Here is a 16,002-nt window from a genome sequence, read left to right on the forward strand (position 1 = left end):
GGGGTACTCCCCATTCTCTAGTTGGTACGGATAGTAAATACCTTTCTCTATCCAGGTATTGAAGGTAAGGCTTTTCCCCTTGTACTTGACCTTGCTATTAGCCGAAAGTGATTACATCTTAGACCCTTTGATACTAACCTCCATCTTCTTGTCTACTTTTAGAAGTGCGATTTTTGTGTTTTTAAAGATAGGTTTGGATGAGAGGGGATATCTATTTGCTGTTAGTAGGGCCAGTGGGCTCCGATTGTTCAAGATGGCCTTCTCTACCTGAAGCCACACTGGTATGTAGTCGGCCGGCGGGGAAACCCAGAATGAGCCCTGTATTGCTAGAAAGGCTAATTTGAACAACCTAAAGTCTGCTAGGTTTACCCGTCTTCGAGTTTTATCCAATCTTAGTTTCCTAATGCTTATCCTTGCCTTCTTTCCGCGCCAGAGGAATTTAGTGAACATGATATCGACTTTTCAGTGGAAATCCTCTGTGAGTATGAGTGGGAGCATACTAACCAAATAGTTAATCATTGGGGTGATCATCATTTTGATGGTTTTGATTCTTCCCCACCATGTTATGAATTTTGGGGACCAAGAGTCCAGAAGTTTCTTCATTTTTTCTAGTAGTATCTTCTCATTGTAGTGTAGTGTGTCTATTAGGTCGCTATCAAAATATATGCCTAGGTATTTAATATGCCCCGTCTGCCAGGCCAACCCGAGTTCCCTAGAATGTCTTTCGTGCAGTGAATGTTTAGTGGTTTACATTCAGATTTGTCCTTGTTTAGCTTATACCCTGATAGCCTGGAGTATTCTGCTATCGTGGTCATCAGTGCTCCGATTAAGGACTTCGGCTGCTAATTTTATTTCGATGCCATTGTTATCGACCCCTTTTATGCTAGTGTTTAGCTTTATGTCCTGGATGAGGGGTTCAAGGGCCAGTAAGTATAGTGCCGGCGACAGTGGGCATCCCTGTCTGGTTCTTTGTTGCAGTGTAAAGGGGTCAGAGAGTGTGCCATTAACTATGATACGGGCTGAAGGAGCATGATATAGGGCCATAGTCATTCGTATGAAGCCCTCACCCAAGTTGAAAGATTGCGTGCAGCGCTCTAGGAAGGCCCAGGAGACTTTATCAATGGCCTTCTCGGCATCTAATGCTATAGCTACTGCCAGTTCTGTTTTAGTGGACACTTGTTCCAATATGTGGCAGAGAAGTCGGGTGTTGTCGTGAGACAATCGGTTGTGCAGGAATCCGACCTGGGAGTTACTTATTATTTTTGGGAGAACCATATTTTGTCTAACTGCCAAGATCTTGGTATAGATTTTACAGTCCACATTGATGAGGTCTGTATTTTTTTGGTGATTGTTAGTCCTTACCCTCCTTTGGGATGACTATTATATTAGCTTCTGACATGGATTGAGGAACTTCCCCCTTAGCTGCAGCCTGGTTATAGACCTTTTTCATAGTTGGTTTGAGCTGGTTTATGAACGTCAATCGGCTGTATACCCGTGTGGCCCCGGGGCTTTATTTTTTTTCTGTGATTTGACTGCGATTTCAATTTGAGTGGAGCTAATTTCCTGACCTAACCTGATAGTGACTTTGGTGCTTAGCTTCGGAAGCCCATTTTCTGTCAAGGTATTTTGTACAGTCCACTTGGTTGAGGTTCTGGTCGTTTTTGTAGAGCTCTGAATAGAACTCTTGGAATGTCTTGAGGATGTCTTTGTGTCTGGTGAGGGTTTTGTTGTTTGAGTCTGTGATAGATGAAACCGCAAACTGGTTGCGTTTAAGTTTCCCTGCTTTGTTAGCTTTGCATAGATTAAGGGCTTTGCACTTGTTAAACCACAACCCTGCTCTCTCGCTCAGAATTTTGTTATATTCATATTTGTTTTGTGTTAATCTTGCTAGGAGCTTGCTGTCTTGTATAGCGTTTGCATGGGCTATTTCTAAGCGCATGATCTCCTGCTCGAGTTGATTTAATCTCAGGTGTGTATTCTTGTTTATTTTTTACTTAATTCCAATTATTGTGCCTCTGACAGTTGCTTTTAGTGCATCCCAAAGTGTGTTGACGCTAGTCACCCAGGAATCGTTATGGCTTAGGTAGTCAGTTATGGCCTACTCAATCTTTGTTTGTTCTCCGGATCTGATAAAACTTTGCTGTTAAATTGCAACCTCTGGGGAACGGCTTCGTTATGGCACCCGCTTAGTTTTAGACTGATACAGGAGTGGTCTGATACTAACCTTGGCGCTATTTCGGAGTGTTTGATTAGATGTGTTTGTGTTCCCAAGATAAGTATGTAGTCTATCCTGGTGTAGGAATTGTGTGGGTTAGAATAGAATGTGTAGTCCCTAGTATCCGGGTGCTGTAGACATCATGCGTCTTTAAGATTGAACTTCGTGCTGATGTTTTGGAGTGTAGCGTGCGAGTTAGTGGGGTGGTATAGACAGGAGGATTGTCCGTCCATTATGTGATCCAGTGGGATGTTAAAATACCCCGCCACAACCATGAGTTTGTTTTGGGGGAAACTGTCTAGCGTGCGTGACACCTCCGCCCAGAAGGATGGGTCGTCTGCATTGGGGCCATATATGTTCGCTACTTGAATCCGCTCCTCCCCCCTCCTCAGATGTGTTACTAGAAGTCTGCCCTCATTGTCGTGGGAATGTGAGTATTGTTATGTTTGATCTTTTGGCTATTAAGGTCAAGACCCCTCACTTCTTTTTGTCTGCTGGTGAGCAAGCCCTCTGTGCAATCCAATTGCCTCTGACTAGTTTGGTATCTTTCATGGATAGTTTGGTTTTCTGTAGGAGGACTATATCGCCTTTAGTTTTAGCTAGGTAGTCTATTATCTTCCGGCCTTTTAATCAAGGTATATCTTTTCCCATAGTTTGCATTGGTTAGTGCATTCTATATGATAACTTTTGGCATATTACGCTTTTGGCAGAAATACGCTAGAATCACAGTGAAACACTTGTTGCCTGTTTTGCCTATGATTCTGCATTGTTTTTTAAAACTTTTGTCTTAATTTTTACATTTTGTCATGTTTTGTATCTTATACATTTGCCTTGTTTTGTCGATGAATTCATGTAAATTCGAAATAACAAATAAATATTTTTAAAAAAAGAGGCAGCAAAGGTCAGTTAAAATGTATTCACCTTTTGCTGACTTCATGCCAACATTTCCACTGATGAAACACTCAATTATGTTTGGTGATTTTGCTTCCAGCATTGGTTAACTTGTTGTTCCAATATTTAATCTCTTCTTTCGACAGGTGATTAATGCTGATGATGACCTCCAGAACATGATCCGGCAATATGAAGAGCACCGGGATTCCATATTAACCCCAGACAGTATCCAACGGTGTTTGTAAAATGGGGCCAGGAGAAGTGGTGTGGATGACAGACTTTAGTTTCTAATACCTAAACCGATCATGTACTCCATGGATTGACAGTTGAAGGGATACTAAACGAAAATTTGCTTCAGGAAGGAATCCATTCAGAAGGATGTTCGACTGGACATCAAATATCAAGTTAATAGGAATATTCTGTTACAGCAGGCACTGCTGCATTATCGGATCATGTAAGGGAAAATACTTGCATAGCAGAGATCAATTGCATTTATTGGTTCAATTGCTCTATTACCAGGGGATTCCAGCTATAAGTAGTCTGTAAAAATATTTGCATTTCTTTGGAAAATCACATGAAATACTGTTCAGCTACCAACATGGCCGCCATTAGTGATGGTTTTTCTTTTCAAATATGTTTTTAAGTTCTTTGAGCCCGCTCACAAAAAACATAATTTAATTTATTTAGGTGAGGCACACTTCTGCTGCCCTTGTGAAGAGACACTGGTACCATTACACTTAGATGCATGATTCTGTCTGTAGGAAAAGTAGGTTTGTTGGGATTGAGATGATATTGATCCTGCTCCAGTGTGCCTGGTGTCTGCGATGAAGGCAGAACCTGTCACGGATATATCAATCTTGGATTTGAAGCACGTTTCAGACAGGTATTTGAATTAATCTATTTAATTTAGATAGGGATGCAATTAAGCCATTGGCATTCATTCCAGATTAAAGTCCGATTTCGATTTCGCTGCTTTTTGCTTCATCGCAGAAGTAAATATTTGAAAATGAATGAAAATGTTTAAGTTAAAGACCTTTGAATTTATAGAGATAAATCATACAGGTTTGATTTGTTCTGTCAAACATAATTATGATTGGAGTATATTTATTGCCTGCAGGAGTTAATGTTAGCTTGGTTTCCTTGTTCCTAGATTCATGTAAGTGGTTGGTTGATTGGGCAATGGACTCAAGGCTTTAAAGGGATTGAAAACACAGAGGAAATGTGTTAGAGAATGTGAGCAGTCCGTTAGCTTGCTTTCGACTGAAGTGGATGTGTATTAACGCAGGCAGCCTTCGGGGAATTCTCAAGCTCCAGCTCTGGTTCCAGAATCATTGTTACATTCCGTTGAGAATGGGTACCGCTCAAAATGCTTGTCAATCAGATTTCAGCATTTTCCGTTTTTAACTAAAGTGAGACGGTTGTATAGTGTCCAATACAAGAGCTTGTTTGAGAACCTAGACTTGACAAGTTCCTAACACTTGGGAATCCAAGGGCTCTTGTTTTGATCTTTATTAGATCCGAAGTTCGTATTCTCAGACATTCACTGTCAGTCTTTGGGACAATTTTCGAGGTCAACGTAAATTGTAATACATTTACTGCTGTGAATTCCGCATATGCAGCTACTACACAGGCCAGGCTTTTACTATTTGAATTTTGTTCTGGTATCTTATGTGAGAGTTGGTCTTATTTAGGTTAAATATTTCCGATGCAATCGTATTTTGCGGGTTCATGTTGTAGAAAAATTGATATCACATGCAGTAGCTATGAAGAGTGAGGACAACCTTTTCATTATTTAGCATTTATTCATGGGTCCAATATGTTCCTCTGGCTCCATAAATATGAATTGTTGTGATGTTTGTTATGCTTATATGATTTACATGTCATAATTTTCCCTTTTTTGACAGTATACCTTATGCACATTTTTAAAAGGCGGAAATCACGTTATTATTTTAAGCAGCAAACTTGATTTTAAAATCATGAGGATCGAGTTTATTAGAATGGCTTATTTTAGAGAGCCCAATTATTATAGGAAGGTAAACGTCTGTCTTTTGCTATTATGTTTCATTGACTGATCATTGGTTTGGTCTATTTTTTGATTTAAATGATTTTTGGAGCTATGCTCAACCTTCAAATCTCACCAGTAACAGCACTGTTGAAACAGTAGCTGTGCTAGGGTGAAATACCGAAAAGTAAAATGTAAAAGCATGTCTGTGTTTCTGATATTATGCTGTGGGTATTTTTGTGTTTCACTACTGTGACAATTACTGATGTATTTGGGCCTCTGCATTTTAGTAAAGATGTTAATTTAATAACTAATTTATTTTTTTATAATTATCCTCTTGTTCAACTGTATATCGCGCAATGACCTTATCTGAAATTAGATGTTCTTTGTACTTGGTACTTTTATCTTTCATCTAGATACAGACGCAACTCATTATAACTTACCAAGTCAATTCCGGAAGTTTGAAAGGACGAGGAACTTCCTTGAATTTGAGTCTTCAGCAATAACGTTGGGATATAGTTTTTTTTTTTTTTTTAAATATACCCTCACATTTAAGGCAGTTTCAGCTCAATATGGTATAGAGATTTTATTTATAAATGGAGAGCCCTTCTTTATTTTGTATCCTAAGGATAAGGATGCTTACATTATTATGCACAGGAATATTGTTTAGTTATCTAATTAAATTTCCCTTTGTTTTTACCATCCGTGCCATTAATTTGTTTGCATGTGGGCCTAGGACCCACTACTTTACTGTAACTTCTTAACATTATTTTCCTTGAGTGCAATGAGACAAATGTTTTGATTGTAAATTGTATAGCATTACAGAATACAAACGTAGAAACCTTTAACTGTTGGTTTCATGTTCATCTTGTAAGCCTGATATCTAAACCTATCAGTTCATATCGTTTTTGGTGCACCCATGCCTCTTTTAGCCAAAGCCTATTTTCTGTTAAAGCTTCAATTTAATGACATCTTGAATAACAAGTTCAGTTAGTTTTATATCCCCGATTCATGTTCATACTTTAGAGAATCTAAAGGTGGTTCTTTTTGTTTTATTTGTATGTCAGAATTGATAAACTATGTATTAACTTGTAGCGGCCTGTAGATTACATTATGGCCCTTCTCATTTAGTCCCTACGATTGAGGTGGAGGTTACCTCTGTGACAGTAAACCACCTGCTCAAGCATTTCTTTCGTTTTTTTCCATTGGCTACATTTGCACCAGCTTTTAGGAGCATCCACAGGAGTCTCAGCTCTCAAACATTTCACTGGTATATGCCCAAACTGGAGACAGCACAATATTTCCATGTCTGGAATGGGTGCAAGGACTGAGAAAACAAAAATGTAATAGTAATGAACGTTACCGTTATATCGTGTATACATCACTTCTCAGCCATTACAAATGAGAGATACCGTAGCTCGCAAGTCAAATAATAAAAAATTTACCAAGATTAAGAAATCCTACAAACCACTCTATGAATTTATTAAAGAAAAATATTGAATTTACTTTTCGAAATGGTGAAGTACATAACCCACAAACCCGGAGACTCCTGAGGAAGGTGATATTGCTGCACAAACATGTAGGACACTGCCCACATTGCTACCTTGCCAATGTCAATCAATGGAGCTCTTTTGACTTGCTTTCAGGAAAACCACATTTCTCTTGTTGACCTCTTCTTATTCAACCATGGAATGAGAGCAAGGGTCTACTCATGGAACTGAATGTGGCTATCCTTTCTGACCAGGGGGGTAAAATTGAGAGGCAGGCTCTCGTAAAATGGAGTATGGACTTTGTAGAGCCTATCAATTGCCAAAGCTTCTTGCAGCTGACAAGTTGGACATGCACAAAGCTAGGCAATGTCTAGATGTTGAATAGATGAAATTTAATAATTTCCTAAACCACCATAAATCAGTTTCAGCTCGAAGATAAAGAGGCTGCCCATTCCAGAGTTTAGCTGCTACTCCTGTAAAAGCTCTGGGAACCGAACTGACTGTTCTAGGAAGTGGCACTAGAAACTGTGAGACAGAACAAAGTGAACAGCAAGGGTGACTCAGAGTTATTTTTTTATAAAAAATATTGAGCATTTCTTTTCAGTTAATCCTAACCAAATCAACATATGGTACAAGGGGCATTTCATTATTATCATCGTGAAATTCATCACATTTTAAAATATTGATTTTTATATATCTCTTTAAATTCAATCTATAATCAGAGATTAGTATATATTTCATATATTCTGAAACAGAATAAACAAATGTGATGAATTTCACAATGATAATAAGGAAATGCAACTTGTACCATATGTTGATTTGGTTAGGATTAACTGAAAAGAAATGCTCAATAATTTTTATAAAAATTCGTGTTTTACACTACCATGACCAGAATGCCTAGCGGTAGATCTAAAGGAAATTATGTAATTTGAAATGCATACATAATTGTATGGCCGCTAATGGCGTGTTGTTCGTTTTCTCCGTCAGCAAGAGGCATGCTGCCTCGAAACGCGTAGGGGTGCTGGTGTTTTTTGCAAATAAAACTGGAGTGAGAAGCGTATTTGGATTGTAACGCCATTTATTGTTACAAGTGCGAGGATTTAACTTCTAACGAAGGAAGTGGGTTTTGAATATATATATATATATATATATATATATATATCGGGCTACAATAATATAACATGCTAAAGTCAGTTTAAGATGGTGATGGTTGGTGGTCATCATCAAGTACCCAACCACAAAATTGATTCATTCATAACAAGTCACAAAAAAATTGAAGCATTATATTCCTCCTGAAGTTATTCCCAACACTCGCGCAATGCACCTCTAGGCACTCTCCTGGCCTGTTTGTGGAGCACACCAAGACGTACATGCAGGTCCTGCAGTGGAATCTGGAATATGTGGGCTCAGCACCAAAGCAACCTGTTGGACCCCATCGAGGTTTCAAATCAAACCGGAAAAGATCATCAACGGTTGCTGCATGACCAAGATAGGGTCAGCAATAGACCCCTTCCCAAACCCCCACTCACAGCTAACAGTCGTGATCGATGCATCCTTGCTGGGTTGATATGATCATCTGGGACAGGTGGAGATCAGTGAAGTTCGCGTCTACATATATTTGAGTGTTTAGTTTGGTACTGAAAGCTTGAATTCTATCCATCAAGGGAGATAGGGTACTCGTTTTTAGAGACAACACAACTGCCATGATGTATTGCAACAAACAGGGTGGTGTGGGGTCATGGGTCCTGCGCTTGAAAGCTCAGCAACTGGAGGGATCTTCAATCGCCGGGCAGACCAATAGTGCCTACTGGATCACAAGTGGTAGATACACTGAAAGATGGCACAGGGCATCTTCTTGCAGTGGGGAGAACCGTGGCATGAGCTAGTCGCAAGTAGACCACACACAGTATCCAAACATTTTCACCTTTATGTTCTCAAGGCAGTCATCCTGCGGAGAAGCTTTCTTCCAGCCGTAGGGATCAGGAATCCTGTACCCCTTTCACCCCTCCCTCTCCTGCCTAGAGTGATGAAGGTGAATATAGAAATGAGAGAAGGCACACAAGAGACATCATTGTCTGATGTTCACACAGGTGCTCTTGTCAAATGGAGGTTCTCTCAGGTGTTCTGCAGTCTAACGAGGGACAGCTCTTTTACTCAAAACCGAAAACAATGTTACTTTCAGTCTTTGCTCTTACAGCAATTTAATTTGATTGCATTTCTTTCTTTTACATGGATATCACATGAATGGTACCATTCCATAGAAACTGAATTGATTCTGAAAGTCCCAAGATTCACTATAGCCCAAGACCCAAGAATCACTTTATCGACAGAAGCACTATAGTGAACACTCAACGTTGCAATGTCACAGTACCCTTATCTTGTTCGATTCAAGGGAATCATCATGAGACTAGTCCTTTTCCAAAGTCCTACACACAGTTGTTAAAGCTCCACACCTTGAAGCACCAAACAGAAAAAAAGGTTCACGCAGGATTTGTAAATAACTCTGTGAAGGTGCAAGAGATAGTTGTTACGGTGTAACTTAGAAGGCGGTAGAGTTCCAGTACGAAGGTGCAAGGGGCAGTTCAAGAATCCAACAATAGTTTCGCAATCCAAAGAAATAAATGTAACTTTCCCTAACGAATCACTAACCTGACATCTCTCTGAGGACAGTGCTAGGAGAAGCAGGAGAGTTCCAAGGATGAAAGGTTTGAAGAAATGCTGCACAAGTTCCAAGGTGTACCTCAAACTTGTGAGAAGATGAACTCTGTATCTGGCTTGAATATTATCTTAGCAGGGGAGCTAGCAAGACAGGTGAAGAGCAGAACTCAAGTTAAGTGATACAGACGAAGAGCACTTCTCCTCAACAAAGAGGTACGCAAATACATTTATAGACCTTGCTATGGCCCTAGCAAAAAGGTGGATAGGAATGTCATGGAAGTCTAGCACAGGACCAAGAATAGACACCTGGAAGCGGGACGTAATTAATTGGGCAAGAGCTGAGGGTAGAGCTTTAATAAGGGAAGAGGCTAAGGGACTGAGACGCCACCCCATTGCCGAACAATGCCATCGCAGCCACAGAGCGAGGAAGAAGGGAGCAGGGAAGTGAAAATGCCAGAGTAAATAAACCTAACAAGACTGAGGCCATAAAGAGCCATGCCCCTGAAGACAAAACCGCAAAGAATACAATCAGGAGTATTCTAGATTCTTTACAGATAACACCACCAACTGAGCCCACCCAATCCAACACCACGTTAGAGTATCGAACATCCCTTTAATTTCCCTACAGAAATGTAATGTACCCAGTCTTCCTGCAGAGATAATACTGTTCCCTAGTTACAGTTTATAATAAGTAGCAAACGATTATACAAAAAGGAGGAGCGATGACACACTGATACTGAATGACACATCTAATTCAAGGCAGCACTATATGAAACACAACTTATGTAATGATAATGTCTGATCTGCAAATGTGTACTTGAGAGAAATGCTAATACAAATATGCTTTAAAAAAAAACAAAGAGGAAAGCCTAATTTTGGACTCGTCCTGACTGTGGATTTTATATACTGCAGGTTCCTTGAATTCTGCAGTACGTCCTTGAATCCCAGGATCCTCTAATACCGCTGTAGGCTGTCACTCAGATAATGTATGAAGAAGGGTACTGCACTCAATTTAATCTATTTTGAAATGTTAGTTCGGTATGTGTGCTGTACTAGATTAGTGCCTGCTCACTAGCTTGAAGAATATATGTGGCCTGGTGCAACAAGTCACCAGGACTTTAGTACGCACTACTTAAATGCAAATTCTCCTTTAGTACATTCAATTTATTTTTATCAGTGTTTCAAAAATGATGATAAAGAACATCACATATAATTTTTGTACATGATTGCTTACGTCATTAGCAATTATTTCATCATTATAACATTGTGAATTCAAACAAATATTACATTTCCCGTAACATAATATAAAATAAAAACCCAATGCATTTCGGGGCTGAGGCCCCTTCGTCGGGGGTCTGTTATAAGAGAAAAAACAACAACAAGGAGATTATGTTACTTTTGCTGCTTTTAGAAGTTTCTGAGTGTTTGAAATTTAAAGGGTTCTATCTATTCTTACCACGTGTGTAGAGAAATAATATGATCACTTGTAAACTTATTTTAGTCGCGTTACAGTATGCAGAATTATACTGTAACGCGACATCGGCTCATCGACAGCCTCGCCAACCCCTAGCGGACCAGTCATCCTCTGGTCTTAACGCCGCACCTGAATTTCCTCAATCAGAAGAAATCATCACGCGTTCATCTCCTTGAATTGACAGCGACCGAGACGCCTAACTCTGTAAACACAGACTCGATTTCCGAGACCTAACGGTACTACAGCCCCCGTTCTAAACTACCAGCAGACAACTCGCCCAAACATAATTCAGCAATATCAATTGAAGATCCCCAGCGCAAATTCTTATGAAAGCGTGCCTGTACAGGACAGTAATCCTAACTCCACTTGTAGACCTAATGTAAAGCCACGACTGCACACAGCACTGTGGTATATCAAACGCAAGCCTCATCCCTGATGCGCAAGTAAAAAGCCTTCATATTTGAGATAACCCAAACATGGTAAATGGGATAGTATATTCCATCCCTTATCAAGCGGTTAATACCTTAATACCATGATAACAAACAGATCCCTCATTCTCAACAGGGCGACGGGCGGCAGTCTATATATTGAGGACATCCACTTTGACAAAACCTCAATTACAGACAAAGTCTTGGCGTTTGTATGTTAAAAGGTTTTATTGAGGCAAAGTTATATTTTTTAAGTCCTGAAGATGATCCCCTAATAACCGAGCTTGGGATCGAAACGTCGACTCCTCTAAGAGTGATCCATACATGTGAACTCAATGTATTATTGTATGGTTGATTCACTCCAGGATACACTGTTAATTTGAATTCACGTCAGTGACCTGAAAGCTCACTCTGTTTGCCTGATATTTCTTTCACTTACTGTCCTCTTCACTTTCTTCTCACGTACGGCACAGGACTGTGCCTCACTGTAACCCTTATTGTTTTGGTTACATGTTTTATTTCCATACTGAACAAACCTATCAAATTAATAAATATTCTCTGTCCGGCTGGACAAGGGATTGCGAACTATATAGCAGCCCATTGTGGTCTATATAATATCTTTGCTTACTTTTATTCCTATATGCTAAGGACCACTTGTTCCCTTCAAAATGCCAGCGAGCTACGGCTCATTTTTTGAGGGAAAACTCAATGCAATTTAACTCTGGAAAGACCGAGGTCCTCTATTGTTCAGTGGGGAAGGTTCCTTCTGCGCTGCCTGGAAATTTTTGACCCTTTGATACACCAACCGCATTGAGGCCGGTGGAGAAGGTTTGGAACCTAGGCTTTATGTTTAATAACAAACTAATGTTGGAGGCTCAGGTTATCAAAACGGTGGGAAGCTGTTTTGCTATTATTAGAACTCTGCAGAAGATTTTTCCCCTGTTGCCTTCCCACGCGCGAGTGCTAGTAGTACAAAGTACTATATTAAGCAGATAAGATTACTGCAACGCGCTGCTGTTAGGAGTCCCCGAAATATCTTTTAGATAGACTTCAGAGGATTCAGTCACCAGCAGCCAAGCTAGCCTTAGGATGGCCTAGAGGTTCCCCATTGGCTTTGGCAGAGCTGCATTGGCTCCTGATAAGACAAAGAATCCAGGGTAAATCTCTCTGCTTAGTGTTCAAGGCCCTGCATGGGACTGGACCCGGTATCCATACATAGAAAATTTGAATGGTACATACCAGGGAGAAGCCTGCGATCCTCTTCAGCCAGACAGGTGAAAATACAGAGATTCAAGAAAATAAAATCAGGTAGCAGAGCCTTTGGTGTATCAGCTGCCAGATTATAGAATGAACTTCCACTAGAATTGAGACAAGTTAGTGATCTTCTCCCCTTTAGGAAGAGATTAAAAACCTGCCAGTTCCCCAAAGTCTAGATTTGTTGTCAGCTCCCAGGGGCTTACCTACAAATTGTGCACTCTGAATGTCAGCACTAGGATGCCTGTTAGGTGACAGGGCGCTTTACAAGTGAGATAAATTAATAATATCATGCCAACAAGGATGTATCCTGAGTGGCAATGCTCTGAGCAAGGGCTGGAAGGGACAGCTTCACTGAAATGTGTGAAGTAAAACAACTTTTTAGGAAGGTACGTCTCCGATCCTTCTTTGCAGATAAACCTGATCAAGATAAAACCGACAGGGGCTACGTAAACCTTCCTCCTTTACCCCGCCTGACTCAATGGTTCCCCCTGAGATACTAGCTTTCGAAAGGGCGGTGCGTAGGAGTCTGGACAACAAACCAACTACCGTCTCTTACAAAAATCTGAGCACAGCTGAGAAACAAGCTGTCTTAGCACTGGGTAATGACACCAGTATAGTGATCAAACAGGCAGACAAAGGTGGGGCTACTGTTATCCAAAACAGTACTGATTATGATATCGAATGCAAACGCCAACTCTCTAACACCACCCATTACAGACCGCTCACTACAGACCCCACAAAACAACTCAGTACTACAATCACGAGTCTAGTTTTAGAGGGTGAAACGAATGAGTGGATCTCTAAAAATGAAGCTGCATTCTTAATCACCACAGACCCGGTTATCCCATATTTTTACACCCTCCCTAAAATCCACAAAGGGGTGTCACCAGTCCCTGGGAGGCCGATTGTCTCCGGCATTGGCTCACTGCTTGAGCCATTGTTGAAATTCTGTGACTCTTTTCTTCAACCAGTGGTCAGAAAAATCCTGTCTTTCTTACAAGACACTAGAGATGTCCTCCGCCTCATCGAATCCATTGAGGGGAGGGATGACGTCGACCTCCTCCTCACTATGGATGTTGAGGCATTATATACTAACATCCCCCAGCAAGCCACACTGGAAGCAGTGGAAACCACCCTGCTACTAGAGGAGTGGTCCTCTCCTACTCCTGTTTCGTTCATTATGGCGTGTGCTTCCCTGGCATTGACGGAAAATTTCTTTCAATATGGAACACAACTGTACCACCAGATCCAGGGGACTTCCATGGGTTCGACATTTGCTCCAAGCCTGGCATGTATTTACATGGCAACTTTTTTTTTTTCAAAACCAATTTTATTGAGCAAATGAGCAGTGAGAACGTGGCGTCCCCATGACCGGAGATCACCACCACAATATCAGTACAGCAAATCACAGAGGCAGCAAGTGATGAAACACACTCAAGAAGAGGCTCATTATGTAGACCCCCCCAGGTACCCACCCTATCCCACAACTCGGCCCCCCCCAACCCCAAAACTCCCCCCCCAGCCCCCCCTACCACACGTGTATATAAAGCAATAGAATAAAATATGCAGGTGTAGTGCAACCAGAGCTTAGCTGCATTCAGGCCAACAATGTCACTGTAGTCAAATGTCCTCCTCTTGCTCCGCCGGGGGATCCAAAGACAGGCCTCGGTAGTCGGCCCACCGCTTCCATATCTTGTAATGTTTGCGCGGGCAGCCCCTCGTCTCAAAGATCGGCCTCTCCAGACCCATGAAATAATCAAGCCCAGCCTTCCATACAGACAGGGGGGGCCCTCACCGCCTTCCATGCCCGGGCCAAATCCCGCTTAGCCACGACAAGCCCCAAGAGTAACAAGTGGCGCTTATATATGTTTCCCCCCCACCCCCTCCATGATGTGCAACAACCCTAGTCGGTGAGTACGGGGAAGGTCCCAGCCCAGGACCTCGGACAGACAGCTCCACACACCCCTCCAGAACCCAGTTAGCCGGCCGCACGTCCACACAGTGTGCATCAGGGACCCAGGCACTGCTCCACAACGCAAGCATTCCGGGGATGCAATCAGCCCAGCCTTCCACAGCCGTTCACGCGTATAATAGGCGCGATGCAAGTATTTAAATTGGATGAGTCTGAGCCGGACAGCAATGGCGGTTCCACGTGGGGATTCCAGCGCCTCCCTCCAATCGTCCTCGTCGAGAGGGCCTATGTCCACCTCCCACGCCGCCCGAAGCGAGTGCAGGGTAGAGGAGCAGTGGATGACCAACGTCTGATATATCCTGGAAACCTTTCTGTCCCCCAGATCCTCCATAAACACCTTAGCCTCCACCGGGCTGAACTCCGGCAGGGAATCCAGACCGGCGATGCTCGGGGTGAGGGCATGTCGCAGCTGCAGGTAGCGGAAGAACTGGGACTGAGGCATTTGGAACTCCGCACGGAGTTCTTCAAAGGATTTGAGGGTAGTGCCGGACATGACCTGGCCCAGTTGCGTAACACCTATGGCTTCCCAGCCCTCAAAGCCGGACAGGGCCGCCAGCTCCGGGAGCAGACCATTATGCCAAAGTGGAGTCTCGGCCGTCAATTTGCCCCACCAGCCCATGCGGCGCAGGGTCTGCCGCCACACAGCAAAGACTATTCTGGTAACCGATGGCAGCACACGGCGCAGGCGAGGCGAATATAGAATGGTGTGAAGCGTGTGATCGCCCATGAGCGATCGTTCCAGGGCGTACGCCGGATCCCCTCTATCGCCGTACCACCATTCGTTAAGGACCAGTAGTTGGGAGGCCTGGTAGTAGGAGAGGAGGTCCGAGGTGGCCAGGCCACCACAGTACGTAGACAGAAAGCATGTCTTCAACACCACCCTGGCCGCGCCGCCGTCCCATAGGAAGCGGCCCAATACAGAATTAACTTGACGGAACCACTGCTGGCCAACGGGGTACGGGAAATTCTGGAGTTGATAGAGGAGACGCGGGAGCTCCACCATCTTAAAGATGGCCGATCTCCCAAAGATAGTAAGCGGCATCCTGGACCAAGCCTTGACATCAGCCTGGACTCGTTCCCACACTGGCAGGACACCACGAGCCCAAGCCACCACGCGCGACTCCGATAAGAAAATGCCCAGATATTTCAGGCCATCCGTCGCCACCCGCAGTCCCTCAGCCCAGGGGTCAGTGACAACTCCGCCGCCCAGCACCCACAGGGTCGATTTATTAAGGCTGAGCCGGAGACCCGAGATCTCACCAAACACGCGCATGATCTCCAGAACCCGGGGACCCGAGTGTTGCAGATCGGAGAGAAAAAAGAGGACGTCATCCGCATACAGCGCGATCCTATCCACCAGATCCTCGTTCCATACAAAGCTGCGCAGCTGGGCATCCGCCCGCACCCTCGACGCCAAGGGCTCCATGGCAAGGGCAAAAAGATATGGGGACAGGGGGCAGCCCTGTCGAGTACCCCGGCCTATACGGAAGCGCCCGGAGGTAGCCCCGGCCACTCGGACCGAGGCCGTCACGTTAGTGTAGAGCAGGCGTATGTACGACAAGAACACTGGGCCTAGGTTGAGGCGGGCCAGCAAAGTAAATAGGTATGCCCAGCT

The 16,002-nt window shown here is 43.0% G+C and overlaps 1 long non-coding RNA gene across 1 annotated transcript in view; it reads left to right on the forward strand.

The window, feature by feature from the left end:
• Nucleotides 1-7,655, forward strand: part of LOC147659127 (uncharacterized) — a 35,199-nt gene extending 27,544 nt beyond the window's left edge. The window contains exon 2 of the long non-coding RNA XR_015307314.1: nucleotides 3,253-7,655. This is a non-coding gene — a long non-coding RNA (uncharacterized LOC147659127). The remainder of the gene's footprint in view (nucleotides 1-3,252) is intronic.
• Nucleotides 7,656-16,002: the final 8,347 nt, after the last annotated feature.

The sequence above is a fragment of the Lissotriton vulgaris genome, unplaced genomic scaffold, assembly GCF_964263255.1.
Source record: "Lissotriton vulgaris unplaced genomic scaffold, aLisVul1.2 SCAFFOLD_5094, whole genome shotgun sequence".
Classification (NCBI taxonomy): domain Eukaryota; kingdom Metazoa; phylum Chordata; class Amphibia; order Caudata; family Salamandridae; genus Lissotriton; species Lissotriton vulgaris.